This window comes from Dendropsophus ebraccatus, chromosome 9 (genome assembly GCF_027789765.1).
Source record: "Dendropsophus ebraccatus isolate aDenEbr1 chromosome 9, aDenEbr1.pat, whole genome shotgun sequence".
Classification (NCBI taxonomy): Eukaryota; Metazoa; Chordata; class Amphibia; order Anura; family Hylidae; genus Dendropsophus; species Dendropsophus ebraccatus.
Genome location: NC_091462.1, coordinates 10,615,682 through 10,635,749, shown reverse-complemented (window position 1 = coordinate 10,635,749; position 20,068 = coordinate 10,615,682).

The following is a 20,068-nucleotide window of genomic DNA, read 5'->3' as shown; positions in this document are numbered from 1 at the left end:
CTATGAAAATCCCCATGTTCAATGGGAAGAGTTTATATAGACTGTGTCCTGCGCCCTGATGCTTTCTGACATTTGGACACATTGTGAGGATACCTCATAGGTGTCAATGGGGGGGGGGGCAGATTATGAGCCCTCCTCCCCTTTTGTTCTCAATTTTGTTCAATCTCTGATCTTTTTCATGAAATGCGTCGGACATGGTGAAATTCTAAGTCATCACAACTACAAGACAAGGGTGAGAATACCATGTTGGAATGCTGTCACTTGTAGTGCGCCCCATCCCCCCCACGTCCATGGCACGGCACAGATCTCAACCATTGTAAACTCCCATCATGCTCCTGTCCAGGTAGCAGAAAGTCTTGTGTGAATGCAGAGAGCAGAGGTCACCCTATGAAAATGTCAATCATTTCCTCTGTCTGTCTAATAAAAAATGAGTCCTGCTGCATGCCGCCTGTCAGTAATTCACCTGTAGCCCAGGGCTGGAATCTTGTACAGGGAGGAGGGGGGCGAAGTGCAGCAATTTGCTTCTCTGCAACAGGAGCTGAAAAATGGATTCTGATCCCAAACTCTTAGGGTCCTATTACACCGAGCGATTTTTAACGACTAACGATAAATGATCGCAAACGAGATTGTTTATCGTAATGCTGCGTTTACACGTAACGATAATTGCGTTTACACGTAACGAAAATTCGTTGTGCGATCGTTTTGCGAACGCTTAAGCCTATCTCACACATTGGTTAAATCGGCGAACGACTGTTCACACGGAACGATTTGCGAATTTTTTTGCGAACGACGAACAACGATTTGATAACATGTTGAAAGATCAAAATGCGCGATGTATCGTTCGTCGTATGATCGTTCGCTGTGTTTACACGTACGATTATCGTTCGAATTCGATCGTTATCACGCAAATTTGTACGATAATCGTTTCGTGTAAACGCACCATAAACCTGAAATCGTTCACCATATTACACAGAACGATAATCGTTAGTTACAATTGTTACTACAATCGTTATTGCGATGATCGTTTACTCCATCTGATCCCAGCAAAACAATGAACAACGTGCAATTACACTGAACGATTAGTGAACAAAAGCGGAACTGGAGCGAACAAACGTGGAATTACAGCCAACGATTAGCGAACGATTAACAATAATTTTAGGTTCAGATCTAATGCAACGATCAACAACACACACGATTTTTCGAGCATTGCCTGCAATTACACAGAGCGATTATCGTTTAAATTTGAATTATATCACGATTTTTTGCACGATAATCGTCCCGTGTAATAGGGCCCATAGTCCTCCCCCAATCCCTGGATGTACAGACCCAATCCATGGGGCACCGACCTATACTGAGGAGTCTAAACAGTGCCCATAGGCAGGGGGTTATACTGGGGGTATACTGGGGTATACTGGGAATGGTGATTGAATTGCCTGCATTTTACCTGCAGTCCTGTGTAAACCAGTTCATTACAGAATGTGATATCCTAAGTGCGTTCTAGGGGTTTTATAACCATACACAGATGTAGCAGAGCTGGACTGTGATAAGTAACTGGTCATACAGATGTAGCAGAGCTGGACTCGTCATACAGATGTAGCAGAGCTGGACTGTGATAAGTAACTGGTCATACAGATGTAGCAGAGCTGGACTGTGATAAGTAACTGGTCATACAGATGTAGCAGAGCTGGACTCGTCATACAGATGTAGCAGAGCTGGACTGTGATAAGTAACTGGTCATACAGATGTAGCAGAGCTGGGCTGGTCATACAGATGTAGCAGAGCTGGACTGTGATAAGTAACTGGTCATACAGATGTAGCAGAGCTGGTCTGGTCATACAGATGTAGCAGAGTTGTGCTGGTCATACAGATGTAGCAGAGCTGGACTGGTCATACAGATGTAGCAGAGCTGGACTGGTCATACAGATGTAGCAGAGCTGGACTTGTCATACAGATGTAGCAGAGCTGGACTGGTCATACAGATGTAGCAGAGCTGGACTGGTCATACAGATGTAGCAGAGCTGGACTGGTCATGCAGATGTAGCAGAGCTGGGCTGGTCATACAGATGTAGCAGAGCTGGACTGGTCATACAGATGTAGCAGAGCTGGACTTGTCATACAGATGTAGCAGAGCTGGGCTGGTCATACAGATGTAGCAGAGCTGGACTGGTAATACAGATGTAGCAGAGCTGGGCTGGTCATACAGATGTAGCAGAGCTGGACTGGTCATACAGATGTAGCAGAGCTGGACTGGTCATACAGATGTAGCAGAGCTGGACTGGTCATACAGATGTAGCAGAGCTGGGCTGGTCATACAGATGTAGCAGAGCTGGACTGGTCATACAGATGTAGCAGAGCTGGACTGTCATACAGATGTAGCAGAGCTGGGCTGGTCATACAGATGTAGCAGAGCTGGACTTGTCATACAGATGTAGCAGAGCTGGACTGGTCATACAGATGTAGCAGAGCTGGGCTGGTCATACAGATGTAGCAGAGCTGGACTGGTCATACAGATGTAGGAGAGCTGGACTGGTCATACAGACGTAGCAGAGCTGGACTGGTCATACAGATGTAGCAGAGCTAGGCTGGTCATACAGATGTAGCAGAGCTGGACTGGTCATACAGATGTAGCAGAGCTGGGCTGGTCATACAGATGTAGCAGAGCTGGACTTGTCATACAGATGTAGCAGAGCTGGACTGGTCATACAGATGTAGCAGAGCTGGGCTGGTCATACAGATGTAGCAGAGCTGGACTGGTCATACAGATGTAGGAGAGCTGGACTGGTCATACAGACGTAGCAGAGCTGGACTGGTCATACAGATGTAGCAGAGCTAGGCTGGTCATACAGATGTAGCAGAGCTGGACTGGTCATACAGATGTAGTAGAGCTGGACTGGTCATACAGATGTAGCAGAGCTGGGCTGGTCATACAGATGTAGCCGAGCTGGACTGGTCAGACAGATGTAGCAGAGCTGTGCTGGTCATACAGATGTAGCAGAGCTGGACTTGTCATACAGATGTAGCAGAGCTGGGCTGGTCATACAGATGTAGCAGAGCTGGACTGGTAATACAGATGTAGCAGAGCTGGGCTGGTCATACAGATGTAGCAGAGCTGGACTGGTAATACAGATGTAGCAGAGCTGGGCTGGTCATACAGATGTAGCAGAGCTGGACTGGTAATACAGATGTAGCAGAGCTGGACTGGTAATACAGATGTAGCAGAGCTGGGCTGGTCATACAGATGTAGCAGAGCTGGACTGGTCATACAGATGTAGGAGAGCTGGACTGGTCATACAGATGTAGCAGAGCTGGACTGGTCATACAGACGTAGCAGAGCTGGATTTGTCAGGGAAACATTTCCTCTGTGGACAGTCATAATAAAGCAGGTTTGCAGGCAGTCCTATGTAAATCAACATATGCTATAAAGGTATGACAAGTTCTGCCTGCTCTCTGTATATAACAAAGGTATACAATACAGTACAGTAGGGTATGGGTATAGGGCATATGGCAGTTACCCCTAACCTGTCACTCTCCAGCCTTTGCAAAACTACGACTCCCATCATGCCAGGACATGCCGCCATTAGCCGCCATTACCTCATGGGAATTGTAGCTTGGCGACAGCTGGAGAGTTCCAGGTTGGGGAACACTGGTCTAGACAAACAGCTGGACGCTCTGCACTCCAGACTGACATTGTTTACCTGCACTGATACATTGTAACAAACAGAGCAGGAGAGCGATGTGTGCTGCTGGTGCGCTTAGCTCACAGGGGATTGTCTACACTGGATACAGGTGGATTTCATTGTGAACCATTTTACCTGCGCTGATACATTGTAACAAACCATCAAGACAGAAGAGAGATCTGTGCTGCTGATGCCCTTAGAGCAGGGAACCTTTGGCTGTCCAGGCATGATGGGAGTTGTAGTTTTGCAACAGCTGGAGGGCCGCATGCTCCCCATCCCTGATTTAGGGGATTGTCAGACATGGAGAGCTATGAGAAGTGTTAGGTCTGGACATGTTTTCAGCCTCTATATAAACAAGGATGCTCCTATTCACTGACAACAAGCAGAGATCTTGGGAATGGTGAAAAATCGAAACAAGGGTAGATTAGAAAGTTGCAGAACTTTTTAAAGGAATTGTTCACCAAAAATATTCTTTTACATTAACTGGTAATTTAAATCTTTTATGTAAATATTTTTTTCTTGCAAATCAACTGGTTTCAGAAAGTTATACCAATTTGTAATTTACTTCTATTTAAAAATCTCCAGTCTTCCAGTACTTATCAGCTGTTGTATGTCCTTCAGGAAGTGGTGTATTCTCTCCAGTCTGACACAGTGCTCTCTGCTGCCACCTCTGTCCATGTCAGGAACTGTCCAGAGCAGCAGCAAATCCCCATAGAAAACCTCTCCTGCTCTGGACAGTTACTGACATGGACAGAGGTGGCAGCAGAGAGCACTGTGTCAGACTGGAAAGAATACACCACTTCCTGCAGGACATACAGCAGCTGATAAGTACCAGAAGACTCGAGATTTTTTAACAGAAGTAAATTACAGATCTCTGGCACTTTCTGGCACCAGTTGATTTGAAAGAAAGAAAAATTGGTGAACAACCCCTTTAAGCTTTATTTAACCAAAACTAGAAACCCCCTTTAAGGTCCCCCACAAACCCTGTGGATACAATGAAGAATTTCACAACTCCGAGATTCCCGACCTGCGGAGATTACACTTTCAGGTCGAATCAGTTTAGAAACCAGAATTTAATGCGTCTCCCTTTACACAAACAGTGAGTCTCCTCGCACGGCGGAGTGGAGTAAATTCTCACCCACCAGGGAGATTTGTGGAGCTCGGACGCCGATTACGAAATATTAATCTAAATGTTTATTTCTCCTATTCACGTTTCATAGTCAGCGAATGTTTTATGACTTGTGAGAGTGCTATTGTTTCTCCAGTGTAATGGCGAGCGGCCGCGGACCAAGAGCTAGCAATCTAATGTAGTGGGAGCCGTCTGGCCCCTCACTGCACCTGCCAAGATGGAGCCCACCAAGACTTTACTACATCTCCTGTAGTGTCAGTGCTGAGCAGGACCGAGGGCAGACACCAGGGGGCAGCAGCACACAGGGGCATTAGGATATCCTGAAAATACTGGGGACAGAGATAAGAGATCGGATTGTATCCACACCTGGTGTAAGGAGCTTCCCTTGTCTGTAACATACTGTGATGATGTCATCATGTACTGCCTAGATGATGTCATAGATCCCAGCTACAGAGCCTAGTCGATGTCATAGATCCCAGTTACAGTGCCTAGGTGATGTCATAGATCCCAGTTACAGAGCCTAGGTGATGTCATAGATCCCAGTTACAGAGCCTAGGTGATGTCATAGATCCCAGTTACAGAGCCTAGGTGATGTCATAGTTCCCAGTTACAGAGCCTAGGTGATGTCATAGATCCCAGTTACAGAGCCTAGATGATGTCATAGATCCCAGTTACAGAGCCTAGGTGATGTCATAGATCCCAGTTACAGTGCCTAGGTGATGTCATAGATCCCAGTTACAGTGCCTAGGTGATGTCATAGATCCCAGTTACAGAGCCTAGGTGATGTCATAGATCCCAGTTACAGTGCCTAGGTGATGTCATAGGTCCCAGTTACAGTGCCTAGGTGATGTCATAGATCCCAGTTACAGAGCCTAGGTGATGTCATAGATCCCAGTTACAGAGCCTAGATGATGTCATAGATCCCAGTTACAGAGCCTAGGTGATGTCATAGATCCCAGTTACAGAGCCTAGGTGATGTCATCCATCCCAGCTACAGTGCCTAGGTGATGTCATAGATCCCAGTTACAGAGCCTAGATGATGTCATCCATCCCAGCTACAGTGCCTACGTGATGCCATAGATCCCAGTTACAGTGCCTAGGTGATGTCATAGATCCCAGTTACAGTGCCTAGGTGATGTCATAGATCCCAGTTACAGAGCCTAGGTGATGTCATAGATCCCAGTTACAGAGCCTAGGTGATGTCATAGATCCCAGTTACAGTGCCTAGGTGATGTCATAGATCCCAGTTACAGTGCCTAGGTGATGTCATAGATCCCAGTTACAGAGCCTAGGTCATGTCATAGATCCCAGTTACAGAGCCTAGGTGATGTCATAGATCCCAGTTACAGTGCCTAGGTGATGTCATTGATCCCAGTTACAGTGCCTAGGTGATGTCATAGATCCCAGTTACAGAGCCTAGGTGATGTCACTAATCTCAGCTTTTCCCATCATCAGTCTGGAGACACCTCTGGTCTCTATCAGGAAACAGTGAGACGGCTGGAAATGTTGGTGGATCTGGATGGGGACCACCATAGGTGACACCTGAAGATGATGCTGTGGTTGTCACTGAGGTGGGCACTGTGGCTGGCATTAAGGTGGGCACTATGGCTGGCACTGAGGTGGGCACTGTGGCTGGCATTAAGGTGGGCACTATGGCTGTCACTGAGGTGGGCACTGTGGCTGGCACTGAGGTGGGCACTGAGGTGGGCACTGTGGCTGGCACTGAGGTGGGCACTGTGGCTGGCACTAAGGTGGGCACTGTGGTTGGCACTGAGGTGGGCACTGTGGCTGTCACTGAGGTGGGCACTGTGGTTGGCACTGAGGTGGGCACTGTGGCTGTCACTGAGGTGGGCACTGTGGCTGTCACTGAGGTGGGCACTGTGGCTGTCACTGAGGTGGGCACTGTGGTTGTCACTGAGGTGGGCACTGTGGCTGGCACTGAGGTGGGCACTGTGGTTGTCACTGAGGTGGGCACTGTGGCTGGCACTGAGGTGGGCACTGTGGCTGGCACTGAGGTGGGCACTGTGGCTGGCACTGAGGTGGGCACTGTATGGGGGGAGTGGCAGAGAGAACAGGGATCCCCTCTGTGATGTCCATGCACTCTGACAGATAGGACATTAGGGATTGCAGACACAGGTGAACCCTCCTCCACCTCTGAGGAAAAAAATAGTCGGAAACAAGGATTCTCTGCCAGATGGGCCGGTCACGGAGGAGGATGAAGAGATCTCAGTCACGTGAAGAAGCTATAAAGACGAGATCACATGCTGACGCCTCGCGGACATCCCGACCGATTCATTTCCTTTCTCCATTCATCCGCAGAAGTTTCCGACTCATCATCCCACATTCACTTCCTATGTGTAATTAAAGGGCGGTTCCACTTAAAGGGGGATTCCACATATAGTAAACAACTATGGACAAAAGTAAAATTAACCAATGAGCAGGATGGTAGTCAGCTAGGGACTGGGGCGATAATGGAAGTATGGAGGGGGCCGATGATGGAGTGGGGAGGGGGCCGATGATGGAGCTATGGAAATGGACGATGATGGAGCTATGCAGGGGGCCGATGATGGAGTGGGGAGGGGGCCGATGATGGAGCTATGGAAATGGACGATGATGGAGCTATGGAGGGGGCCGATGATGGAGTGGGGAGGGGGCCGATGATGGAGTGGGGAGGGGGCCGATGATGGAGTGGGGAGGGGGCCGATGATGGAGCTATGGAAATAGACGATGATGGAGCTATGGAGGGGGCCGATGATGGAGCTATGGAGGGGGCCGATGATGGAGCTATGGAGGGGGGCGATGATGGAGCTATGGAGGGGGCCGATGATGGAGCGGGGAGGGGGGCGATGATGGAGCTATGGAGGGGGCCGATGATGGAGCTATGGAGGCGGCCGATGATGGAGCTATGGAGGGGGCCGGTGATGGAGCGGGGAGGGGGGCCGATGATGGAGTTATGGAGGGGGCAGATAATGGAGTTATGGAGGAGGCCGATGATGGAGCTATGGAGGGGCCGATGATGGAGCTATGGAGGAGGCCGATGATGGAGCTATGGAGGGGGCCGATGATGGAGCTATGGAGGGGGCCGATGATGGAGCTATGGAGGGGGCCGATGATGGAGCTATGGAGGGGGCCGATGATGGAGCTATGGAGGGGGCCGATGATGGAGCTATGGAGGGGGCCGATGATGGACTATGGAGGGGGGCAATGATGGAGCGGGGAGGAGGCCGATGATGGAGCTATGGAGGAGGCCAATGATGGAGCTATGGAGGGGGCTGATGATGGAGCTATGGAGGGGGCCGATGATGGAGCTATGGAGGGGGCCGATGATGGAGCTATGGAGGGGGCCGATGATGGAGCGGGGAGGGGGGCGATGATGGAGCTATGGAGGGGGCCGATGATGGAGCTATGGAGGGGGCCGATGATGGAGCTATGGAGGAGGCAGATGATGGAGCTATGGAGGGGGCCGATGATGGAGCTATGGAGGGGGTCGATGATGGAGCTATGGAGGGGGCCGATGATGGAGCTATGGAGGGGGCCAATAATGGAGCTATCGAGGAGGCCGATGATGGAGGCTGTAGGAGGAACAGCAATTTTTTTCAAAATCATGGCAGAACTGTTGCCAGGAGACATTTCACCACTAAAAGTAACAGTCTGTTTGGATGGCCATGGGCCCCCAGGAGCTCAAGGCCCCCGGGCTACCGCCCGAAACGGACCTATTAAAATCCGCTACTGGGGCCGATAATGGAGCAGGATGGTAGTAAGCTATGGAGGGGACTGATGATGGATTGGGATGGTAGGAAGCTATGGAGGGGGCCAATGATGTAGCTTAGGAGGGGGCCAATGATGGAGCAGGATGGTAGTAAGCTTAGGAGGGGGCCAATGATGGAGCAGGATGGTAGTAAGCTTAGGAGGGGGCCAATGATGGAGCAGGATGGTAGTAAGCTATGGAGGGGGACGACGATGTAGCTTAATAGGGGGCCAATAATGGAGCTATGTAGGGGGCTGATGATGGAGCTGGGAGGTAGTATGCTATGAAGGGGGAAAAGATAACAACCGTCCTGTGCAGCATAGGAGGTGATGCAACCAGTCATTTTACAGTGTCCCGGCCGTTCCTCCTGTTCTCCGTGTTCTCTGCCATTCCTCTTGTTCTCTGCGTTTCAGGCCATTCCTCCTGTTATCCGCATTTCCGGACGTTCCTCCTGTTTTCCGTGTTCCCGGCCGTTCCTCCTGTTATCCATGTTTCCGGCTGTTCCTCCTGTTCTCTGTATTTCCGGCCGTTCCTCCTGTTCTCTGTGTTTCCGGCCGTTCCTCCTGTTCTCTGTGTTTCTGGCCGTTCCTCCTGTTCTCTGTATTTCCGGCCATTCCTCCTGTTCTCTGTGTTTCCGGCCGTTCCTCCTGTTCTCTGTGTTTCCGGCCGTTCCTCCTGTTCTCTGTGTTTCCGGCCGTTCCTCCTGTTCTCTGTGTTTCCGGCCGTTCCTCCTGTTCTCCGTGTTTCCGGCAGTTCTTCCTGTTCTCTGTGTGTCCCCGGCCGTTCCTCCTTTTCTCTGTATTTCCGGCCGTTCCTCCTGTTCTCTGTGTTTCTGGCCGTTCCTCCTGTTCTCTGTGTGTCCCCGGCCGTTCCTCCTGTTCTCTGTCTTTCCGGCCGTTCCTCCTGTTCTCCGTGTTTCCGGCAGTTCCTCCTGTTCTCTGTGTGTCCCCGGCCGTTCCTCCTTTTCTCTGTATTTCCGGCCGTTCCTCCTGTTCTCTGTATTTCCGGCCGTTCCTCCTGTTCTCTGTGTTTCTGGCCATTCCTCCTGTTATCCGTGTTTCCGGCCGTTCCTCCTGTTCTCCGTGTTTCCGGCCGTTCCTCCTGTTCTCTGTGTTTCCGGCCGTTCCTCCTGTTCTCTGTGTTTCCGGCCGTTCCTCCTGTTCTCTGTGCTTCCGGCCGTTCCTCCTGTTCTCTGTGCTTCCGGCCGTTCCTCCTGTTCTCTGTGTTTCCAGCTGTTCCTCCTGTTCTCTGTATTTCCGGCCGTTCCTCCTGTTCTCTGTGTTTCCGGCCGTTCCTCCTGTTCTCTGTGTTTCCGGCCGTTCCTCCTGTTCTCTGTATTTCCGGCCATTCCTCCTGTTCTCTGTGTTTCCGGCCATTCCTCCTGTTCTCTGTGTTTCCGGACGTTCCTCCTGTTCTCTGTGTTTCCGGCAGTTCCTCCTGTTCTCCGTGTTTCCGGACGTTCCTCCTGTTCTCTGTTTTTCCGGCCGTTCCTCCTGTTCTCTGTGTTTCCGGCCGTTCCTCCTGTTCTCTGTGTTTCCGGCCGTTCCTCCTGTTCTCTGTGTTTCTGGCCGTTCCTCCTGTTCTCTGTGTTTCTGGCCGTTCCTCCTGTTCCCGCCTCTTCATTGTCTTCTCTGTTTATTTACATTACATTGATACATCTGACTTTGTTGACAAATAATTGTATTGTTTCTTCTGGGATTCTGCAGATTTTTTATTATTACATTGTATCTTTTTCTGTACAATAAGTTAATAAACAAATTTCCGATCTTCATTTAAACTTGATTTTTTCCCCCCAAGTCTGGGTTTTTCCCCGGGTGATTTGGGAATGTGGTTAACCCTTTGCTGGGCTCCTCTGGTCGCCGTCTCTCTCGTGTTGGAATCCCTTCTTTGTGTCTCTGTAGTTGTTGTTGTTGTTTGTGTTGTGACAACATGGCGGCGGTGTAAGGTTAGACGTCATGGTCCTGTTTCCTGATGACCATCAGAAGAAGCAGAAGATTCGCAGGGCAAAGGTCTCCCCCCCCACCCATTCAGGTGTCCGCCATCACAGGGGTCATCCTCCGCCACCATGGCTTTTTATGTGGTAGACAAAACACCTGCAGCCAAATCCAGCTGTGCATAGCGGGGGACCTGGCCGGGGGAGGGGGTGCTGATAGGACCTCTTGTGAGGATTAATAATATGGCTGCCGCCCTGGAACAATCCAGTATTTGAGGGCTCCGGGTGGGCTCATTGTGCACCTGAAGAGCCGTCTGTCCTCGCTGAGAGATAACCCTGACATGGTGCGAGCGCAGCCAGTGCTGAAATACCAGGATCTTCTGCTGCCGAGGAGGAGGAGGGCGGCGGGGCTCCCCCATACGGTGAATGGCCAGACACAGGCGGACAGGTGTAAATGCTTATCAGATCGGACAAATGAAATAATCCCTTTGATTTTCAGCACTGGGATTTTATAATGGGGGATACAGGAGCAAAGCTCATCATGGCAGGTGCAGGCGGCCCCGATGGACGACTGATACTCAGCGGGAACTCCAGACAACTCAGAAACCTACATGGAGGCCCCTGCATTGTTATAGCTGTGACTCTCCAGATGTTGCAGAACTACAACTCCCAGCATGCACTAACAGCCATCTGTGACCTAAGACCCTGAAATGTATGGAACAGCCTGAACCCCTGCGATAAATCTGCTGCATTTATCTACCGCTACACTAAGGAATGGACAGGGTTAATAAGGGGCGGGGCATGACAGGTTCTCTAGGTGTTACTGGTGTCATGCTCCGCCCCCTCAGTATACAGGGATATCACTATGTATCAGTTGTCTGGGATCCTCTGGTTGTGTCTGTGCCTCATAGGAAGAGATGAAAGGAGAAGAAACCACAGGATACATCTCCACTGACTATGCTGGGACCATAGAACACAGAAACAGCACAGTTCTAGAGGTTTCCGCATGGAATAATTGAGAATTAGATAGATAGATAGATAGATAGATAGATAGATAGATAGATAGATAGATAGATAGATAGATAGATAGATAGGAGATAGATAGATAGATAATAGATAGATAGATAGGAGATAGATAGATAGGAGATAGATAGATAGGAGATAGATCCCGCCCAGCAGTCCAGGAGTAAGCAGCACTGAACATGAGCTCCTGAGTTTTCATCACTTTATACCTTGTAATGAGCAAATTCTAAGACGAAACCTGGGAAATACAAACTCCATGGGATACAGAAGCGAGCAGCACTAAAGCTCTTCATAAAAAGGAAAAACTTTTTTTGGATTTAAAGGACAAAACAAGAATCTTGCTTTGAGGACAGCCAACAATCATCAAGACAGACCACAAGGCTACAAGGACCATCAACCTCAAGAGTCCAAAGATCCTCAGCAGCCACAGGTAAGAGCTCCTGCTCCAACACCAACCCCTACACCCTCACCAGAAACTGCTAGAGACCAAACTCCATAGAAATAAGGATAATATTTAAAACATGCAAAATCACAATTTAGACCACGTAAAGTCCAGCAACATAGATGAGCAGAGGAGCCAGGCAGCCTCAGCCAGCAGGGGGTCAGACATCCTGGAGATAACATACTCAGAAGGGCTGCGGAGCATTCAGGCAAGGAAAGCCATAAAAGATGCCACCACCAGACAGAATCCAGAGACCCTCTATGCCGACTTTACTTATAAAGAGCCAATTAGGAGGAAAACGGATGTGGTCTTCTTCACCGAGCAGCCCAATGCCTGGAACAAAGCCTTCTGCAACTATTATGAAAACATCTCAAAGGGCGGCATCAACCGGGGCCGGCAGATCAGGGTAAAGGAAACTGGGGATGAGGAGGACACAGTACTCACCATAAACCTCTATAACACTGGCACCATCATGGTACAAGGCACTGAGGATAACCTCACTCAGTTTGAAAGAACATTTCCTGATATTAAAAACGAAGCTCAAAAACACAAGCAAGAGCAAAAACCAGAGACAGTCCCCAAGGACCCCCCTGTGTCTGTAGGTGAGGATGCTTCCCACCCAACACCCAACATTCTCAGAGACTGCTTATCTCAATTGGAGAGAGACTTTGTACAGTTCAAGGAGGAACTTCAAAGAAACCAAAGTGACAAAAATGCAAACGACAAAGCACTTAATGAAATAAACAAACTGAAATGTGAATTCACAGCAGCTCTAGGAGAAATGCAATGTAAAGTACAAGCCCTCCAACAAGAAAACATCAAGCTACAACATGAGATAACAGATCTAAAGAGACAAATCCAGAACCAGGACGGGGGCCCAGGGGGGAGCACAGACACAATGGCAGCCAGCATCCAGGACTTTATATCAGAGATCCGGAACAGACCAACAACACCAGAAATAAATGTGACCATACCAACCAACGGCGGACTGATCCAGATGGAGACAGAGCCAACAACTATCAGAGCCGCTAGCACAGACCAGCACAAAGACCCAGCAACACAACCAAGTGGCACCCAGGAAACCATACAGCAAGCAGCCCGTAAGCCCCAACGCGGGGACACTGATACCGTACTAATCATAGACTCTAATGGGAAATACCTTAACATGAGGCGACTTTTCCCCAAAATTAGGGTTAAGAAAATTAATTGTGCAACCATTGAACAAGTCACAGCAGTTATCAATGAACCACACTTTACCAACCCAACCAATCTAGTCATACATACAGGTACAAACAATCTCCAAGACCAGCAGCAACAAATTGCTGAACAGCTGACCCAGCTGGCAAAAACTGCACAAAAGAAGTTCCCGACCAGTAAAATAATAGTGTCCACCCTGCTGCCTAGAAAGGATGTGGCCAGCGATACCATCCAGACCATTAACAACGACCTAGCAGCTAAGATCAGCTCAGTGCCAAACATCACCCTGGCACAACACCCCAACATCAACCACCGCCACCTATACGACAGCAAACACCTCAACAAGCAAGGGGTCAGCCTCCTGGCTAAAGAAATAAAGGACATTGTACTAAACAGAACCCCCCATCCTAGACCCCACACAGGCCAAACCAGAGACAACAGGGAAACGCCACCAACAACCCAAACACCTCAAGCATCATGTGCCACACCACAAACTGGAAACATGGCCCCATACCCCAAATCAGACCACCAAAGGCAAAAACCATGGAGAAAACCACCTGCCTCACACCGAGAAATAAAGAGCAGAGACCTAGACGAGATAAAGACCCTGCTCAGAACCCTTAGTAGGATACTCATGTGACTGGACAACACAAGCCTTGTCTACCATGCCAGAACCAGTCAGACCCCCAGACCGTCCTACACATCCAGCTCATTACAAGGTATACAGACCCCCTATGACATCCTTTATTATCAGCAGTTGGAACATCCAAGGTCTGAACGCTTCAGCCTTTGGATGTAAAGTAAACGATCCGGACTTCACCCAGAGTCTGGAAAATAGTGACATCCAAATCCTCCTAGAAACCTGGACTAAAGCAGAGAGTGAGTCCCTGGTGCCCACTGGATACAGGGAAATCTTTGTCCCGGCCCTGAAAAACAAAACCACCAAACTAGGCCGCTGTTCAGGAGGAATACTAGTGTGGTACAAAGCGGAGTTCCATCAGCAGATCAGACCGGTGAAGCGAGGAGACAGCCACATCTGGATTAGAATAGACCGCTCCATCCTCACCGCCCAATCTGACATCTACCTATGCGCTGCCTACATACCACCGCCAGAGTCCCCTTACCACAACCCTGAAACCTTCGAAATCCTGCAAAGGGAAGCCGCCCACTATCAAACCCGCGGAAAAGTCCTCATAACTGGAGATCTCAATGCCAGAACAGGTAGGGAAAGAGACTACCTGACCGCAGACGGAAACATCTATATATATGGGGCAGAGACTGAATGTGATAGCTCAGTACACATGGAGAGGAACAGCTATGACAGCACAGTGAACAAGAGCGGCAAAAAATTGTTGAATCTCTGCCGAAGTTTGGGGCTCCACATCCTCAATGGTCGCACCAAGGGAGACTCCCTAGGAAGGACTACCTTAAACTCCCATGTGGGCAGCAGTGTAGTGGACTACGCCATCACAGATATGGACCATTCAGACATTGGGGCCTTCATAGTCAATCCACAATCACACCTGTCGGACCATAACCAGATAGTCCTTTATATTAAGTCCACAAACAAACCACCGGGACAAAAACCCCATCAGGCCGGACTTTTCCCATTACATCCATCCTACAAGTGGTCCAAGATGTCGTCTCTCAAGTATAAAGAGATACACACTGAACCAAAAATCCAAGGGATGCTCAACAACTTTAACAACAAGGTGTACCAGAGTAACCCAGAAGGAGTGGACCAAGCGGTAAGGGATCTTAATAATATATTCTACACCATGGCAGAAATGGCTGACCTGCAAAAGAGTAGCCACAAGAAGACAAAAGAAAAAAATCCTAGCGCTTGGTTTGATAAGGAGTGCAAAGGTGTACGGAAGACCCTAAGATCGGCCTCAAATAAAAAGCACAGGGACCCCAACAACACCAAACTGCGGGAGGCCTATGACACAATACAAAGGCAATACAAAACCCTTCTCAGAAGGAAAAAACAGGAGTACACCTTAACCAAGCTCACCCAGCTCCAAGACGCCCTCCAAGAAAACTCCTTCTGGGAACTATGGAACCACCTGGGCACAAAGGGGAAGAAAAACACCCTCCACATTCAGAGCGGCAACATCTGGCTCCAATATTTCAAAAACCTCTATGGAGACATCCCGAAAGAGGAACGGAACCCGGACCAAGAACAAATTATATCAAAACTGAAGACCATGGAGGAGATACTGAAGGACTTCCAAAACCCTCTGGATTTACCTATAACACCGCAGGAGAGTTCTGAGAGACTATCAACTATAAGGTGTAAGAAAGCCAGCGGTACTGACGGCATCCCCCCCGAAATGATCAAGTACAGCCCACCAGCAATACAGGCGGCCATAGCAAAACTGTACAACATTGTGCTGAGCTCTGGCTACTTCCCTCGTGCCTGGAACCAAGGTGTCATAACCCCAATACACAAGAGCGGGGACAGGTACGACCCGGCCAACTATCGGGGGGTATGTGTCAGCAGCAACCTGGGGAAACTCTTCAACAACATCCTGAACCAGAGAATCCTCAGCTTCCTCACCCAGCACAATATCCTCAGCAAAAGCCAAGCAGGGTTCATGCCGAACCACCGCACCACGGACCATGTCTATACCCTGCACCGCCTCATCCAGAGCCACGTCCACATTACAAAGAAAGGAAAAATATACGCCTGTTTTGTGGACTTCAAAAAGGCTTTCGATTCGGTGTGGCACCCAGGATTGCTTCTAAAATTGCTGGAGAGTGGAATAGGGGGAAAGACCTATGATGTTATCAAAAGTTCCTACACTGGGAACCAATGCTGCGTGAAGGTAAATGGGAAGAGAACGGCTTATTTCCAGCAGAGCCGAGGAGTCAGGCAGGGCTGCTGCCTCAGCCCAACACTCTTCAACATTTATATCAATGAGCTAGCAGTAGCCCTGGAGTCCTCCCCAACACCAGGTCTCACCCTCCATGACACCGAGGTGAAATTCCTTCTGTATGCGGATGACCTTCTCCTCCTATCATCATCTGAGAAAGGTCTCCAAGACCAGCTAGCCATCCTGGAGAAGTTCAGCACCACATGGGCTCTACCCATCAACCTCAAAAAGACCAACACTGTGGTGTTCCAGAGAAGGAAAACAAAGTCAGCCGGGTCCCCTACCTTCACGCTACACAACCAGCCCCTTACAGCCACCAGCAGCTACACCTACCTGGGCCTGATAATAGAACAGACGGGGAGCTTCAAATCTGCCATCGAGATGCTGAGAGACAAAGCCTGCAAAACCTTCTACACCATCAGAAGACAATTCTACCACCTTAAGCACCTGTCAGGGTTTGGCTTAAAATCTTTGACTCCATTATTGCACCAATTCTCCTGTATGGCAGCGAGGTCTGGGGTCCTCACACATACCCCGACTGGTCAAAATGGGATTCCAGCCCAACGGAAATCTTCCATCTGGAGTTCTGTAAGCATCTCCTCCAGGTCCATCGGAGCACCTCTAACTGTGCCTGTAGAGCAGAGCTGGGCAGATTCCCCCTGCACCTAACTATCCAGAAGAGGGCGCTGTCATTCTGGGGTCACCTACATGGTAGTAGTGAAGGGTCCTATCACCATAAAGCCTTGCTACACCAAGGGGCCCCAGGCAAAGCAGAGCCCCAAAACATACCCTCTGGAACCCAGCCCAACCTGACAATCCCACCATACCAGCTCACAAAAGCCGGGATCAGGAACACAATAACCAGGAGACAAGAAGACTACGTCCAAGAATGGAGAGAGGAGGTCAGGGCATCCCAGAAGCTGGCCGTGTACCAGAGCCTGCAGAGGGAGTATAGACTGGCCCCATATCTGGAGGAGCTTCCCAACCCCAGAGACCGGAAGATCCTGAGCCGCTACAGACTGAGCGCCCACAACCTGGCCATTGAAACTGGGCGGCACCGACAGAGCTACATCCCCAGGGAGAGCCGACTGTGCCAGCAGTGCGACCAGGAGGCCATGGAGGATGAGGCCCACTTCCTGCTACACTGCCCCAAATACTCAGCAGTGAGGGACACTCACTATAGGAGACTCTCCAACCTCCTCCCAGGCTTCTCCACCATGGAGGAGGAAGAGAAACTACCCATCCTGCTGGGAGAAGAAGAGACCACAGCGACTATAGTGGCACAATACGTCACTGCCTGCCATAGACTGAGAGGAGCGTGATACGTCATGGACTCCAATACCCCAACCCCGATAGGTCATGGACTCCAATACCCTGACCCTGAATGTATTCCCCCCCCCCCCACCATCATGATACATCATGAACCCCTGTACACCGACCCCGGGTGAATCCCATTTCCTCAACTCCCTATTCTCCCCATGCTTTGGCAATGCTAATGTGTAACTTGGACCTGCCAATAAAGCTTTTTTGATTTGATTTGATTTGATTTGATTTGATAGATAGATAGATAGGGGATAGATAGATAGGAGATAGATAGATAGGAGATAGATAGATAGATAGATAGATAGATAGATAGATAGGAGAGAGATAGATAGATAGATAGATAGATAGATAGATAGATAGATAGATAGGAGATAGATAGATAGATAGATAGATAGATAGATAGATAGATAGGAGATAGATAGATAGATAGGAGATAGATAGATAGATAGATAGATAGATAGATAGATAGATAGATAGATAGATAGATAGGAGATAGATAGATAGATAGATAGATAGGAGATAGATAGATAGATAGGAGATAGATAGATAGATAGATAGATAGATAGGAGATAGATAGATAGATAGATAGGAGATAGATAGATAGATAGATAGATAGATAGATAGGAGATAGATAGATAGATAGATAGATAGATAGATAGGAGATAGATAGATAAATAGATAAAAAGATAGATAGGAGATAGATAGATAGGAGATAGATAGATAGATAGGAGACAGATAGATAGATAGGAGATAGATAGATAGATAGATAGATAGATAGATAGATAGGAGATAGATAGATAGATAGATAGATAGATAGATAGATAGGAGATAGATAGATAGATAGATAGATAGGAGATAGATAGATAGATAGATAGATAGATAGATAGATAGATAGATAGATAGGAGATAGATAGATAGATAGATAGATAGATAGATAGGAGATAGATAGATAGATAGATAGATAGATAGATAGATAGATAGATAGACACCTGATTAACATAGCTGTACTTTCCCTTGTTAGCACTAGAGGGAGACAGAGAGCTTGTATATTTCTCCACAGCCCTGGTGCAGGTTTTCACTTCACCTCCATCCACATGGACGCTCCATCCCATCTTGTCTATCAGATCCCAATAAATTTTCTGCTTATAGACCAGTGTTCCCAGCTCCAGTCCTCCTGGCCACAGACAGGTCATTTCTTACGGATCTGCTTAGTATATCACAGGTGATATCATTATACTCATCAGGTATTATCACAGGTGATATAATAATCCTCAGTGCATCAGGTATGATCACAGGTGATATTATACTCATCAGGTATTATCACAGGTGATATCATTATACTTAGTGCATCAGGTACTATCACAGGTGATATCATTATTCTCATCAGTTATTATCACAGGTGGTATAATTATACTCATCAGGTATTATCACAGGTGATATTATACTCATCAGGTATTATCACAGGTGATATCATTATACTCATCAGGTATTATCACAGGTGATATCATTATACTCATCAGGTATTATCACAGGTGATATTATTATACTAATCAGGTATTATCACAGGTGATACAATAATCCTCAGTGCATCAGGTATTATCACAGGTGATATCATTATACTTATCACGTATTATCACAGGGGATATCATTATACTCATCAGGTATTATCACAGGGGATATCATTATACTCATCAGTTATTATCACAGGTGGTATAATTATACTCATCAGGTATTATCACAGGTGATATTATACTCATCAGGTATTATCACAGGTGATATCATTATACTCAGCAGGTATTATCACAGGTGATATCATTATACTCATCAGGTATTATCACAGGTGATATCATTATACTTATCAGGTATTATCACAGGTGATATTATTATACTTATCACGTATTATCACAGGTGATATCATTATACTTATCACGTATTATCACAGGTGGTATAATTATACTCATCAGGTATTATCACAGGTGATATCATTATACTCATCAGGTATTATCACAGGTGATATTATTATACTCATCAGGTATTATCACAGGTGATATCATTATACTCATCAGGTGATATCATTATACTTATCAGGTGTTATCACAGGTGATATAATATGAACTGTCCAGAGCAGCAGCAAATCCCCATAGAAAACCTCTCCTGATCTGGACAGTTCCTGACATGGACAGAGATGGCAGCAGAGAACACTGTGTCAGACTGGAAAGATTACACCACTTCCTGCAGAACATACAGCAGCTGATAAGTACTGAAAGACTGGAGAGTTTTTAATAGAAGTACTTTCTGGCACCAGTTGATTCAAAAGAATTGTTTTTTTGTGAACAACCCTTTAAATGACCCTCCAACTGTTAAAAAAAAAACTACAACTCCCAGCATACCCTGTCAGTCTTCTGGAGAGCAATAGCCATAGATCATTGATCTCCAATATGTGACTTTTTAGCTGTTGCAAAACTACAACTCCCATCATGCACTGACAGCCGGAGGTTGGGGACATTACCTTGGCTAACATGACAGTATATGTCAGTCAGTCCCTACTGCATCCATATCCTGTATACCACTTTTAGGTGGAGTTCCCCTTTTAACAATCAGCTTTATTGAACACACGACCATCAGAACGTACAGTCATCTTATGGTTAAAAAGTAGGAAAGAATTAAACTGGTTTAAACTTTCCCTTTAAGTCTGAAAGCCCATTGAGTCTATTATAGGA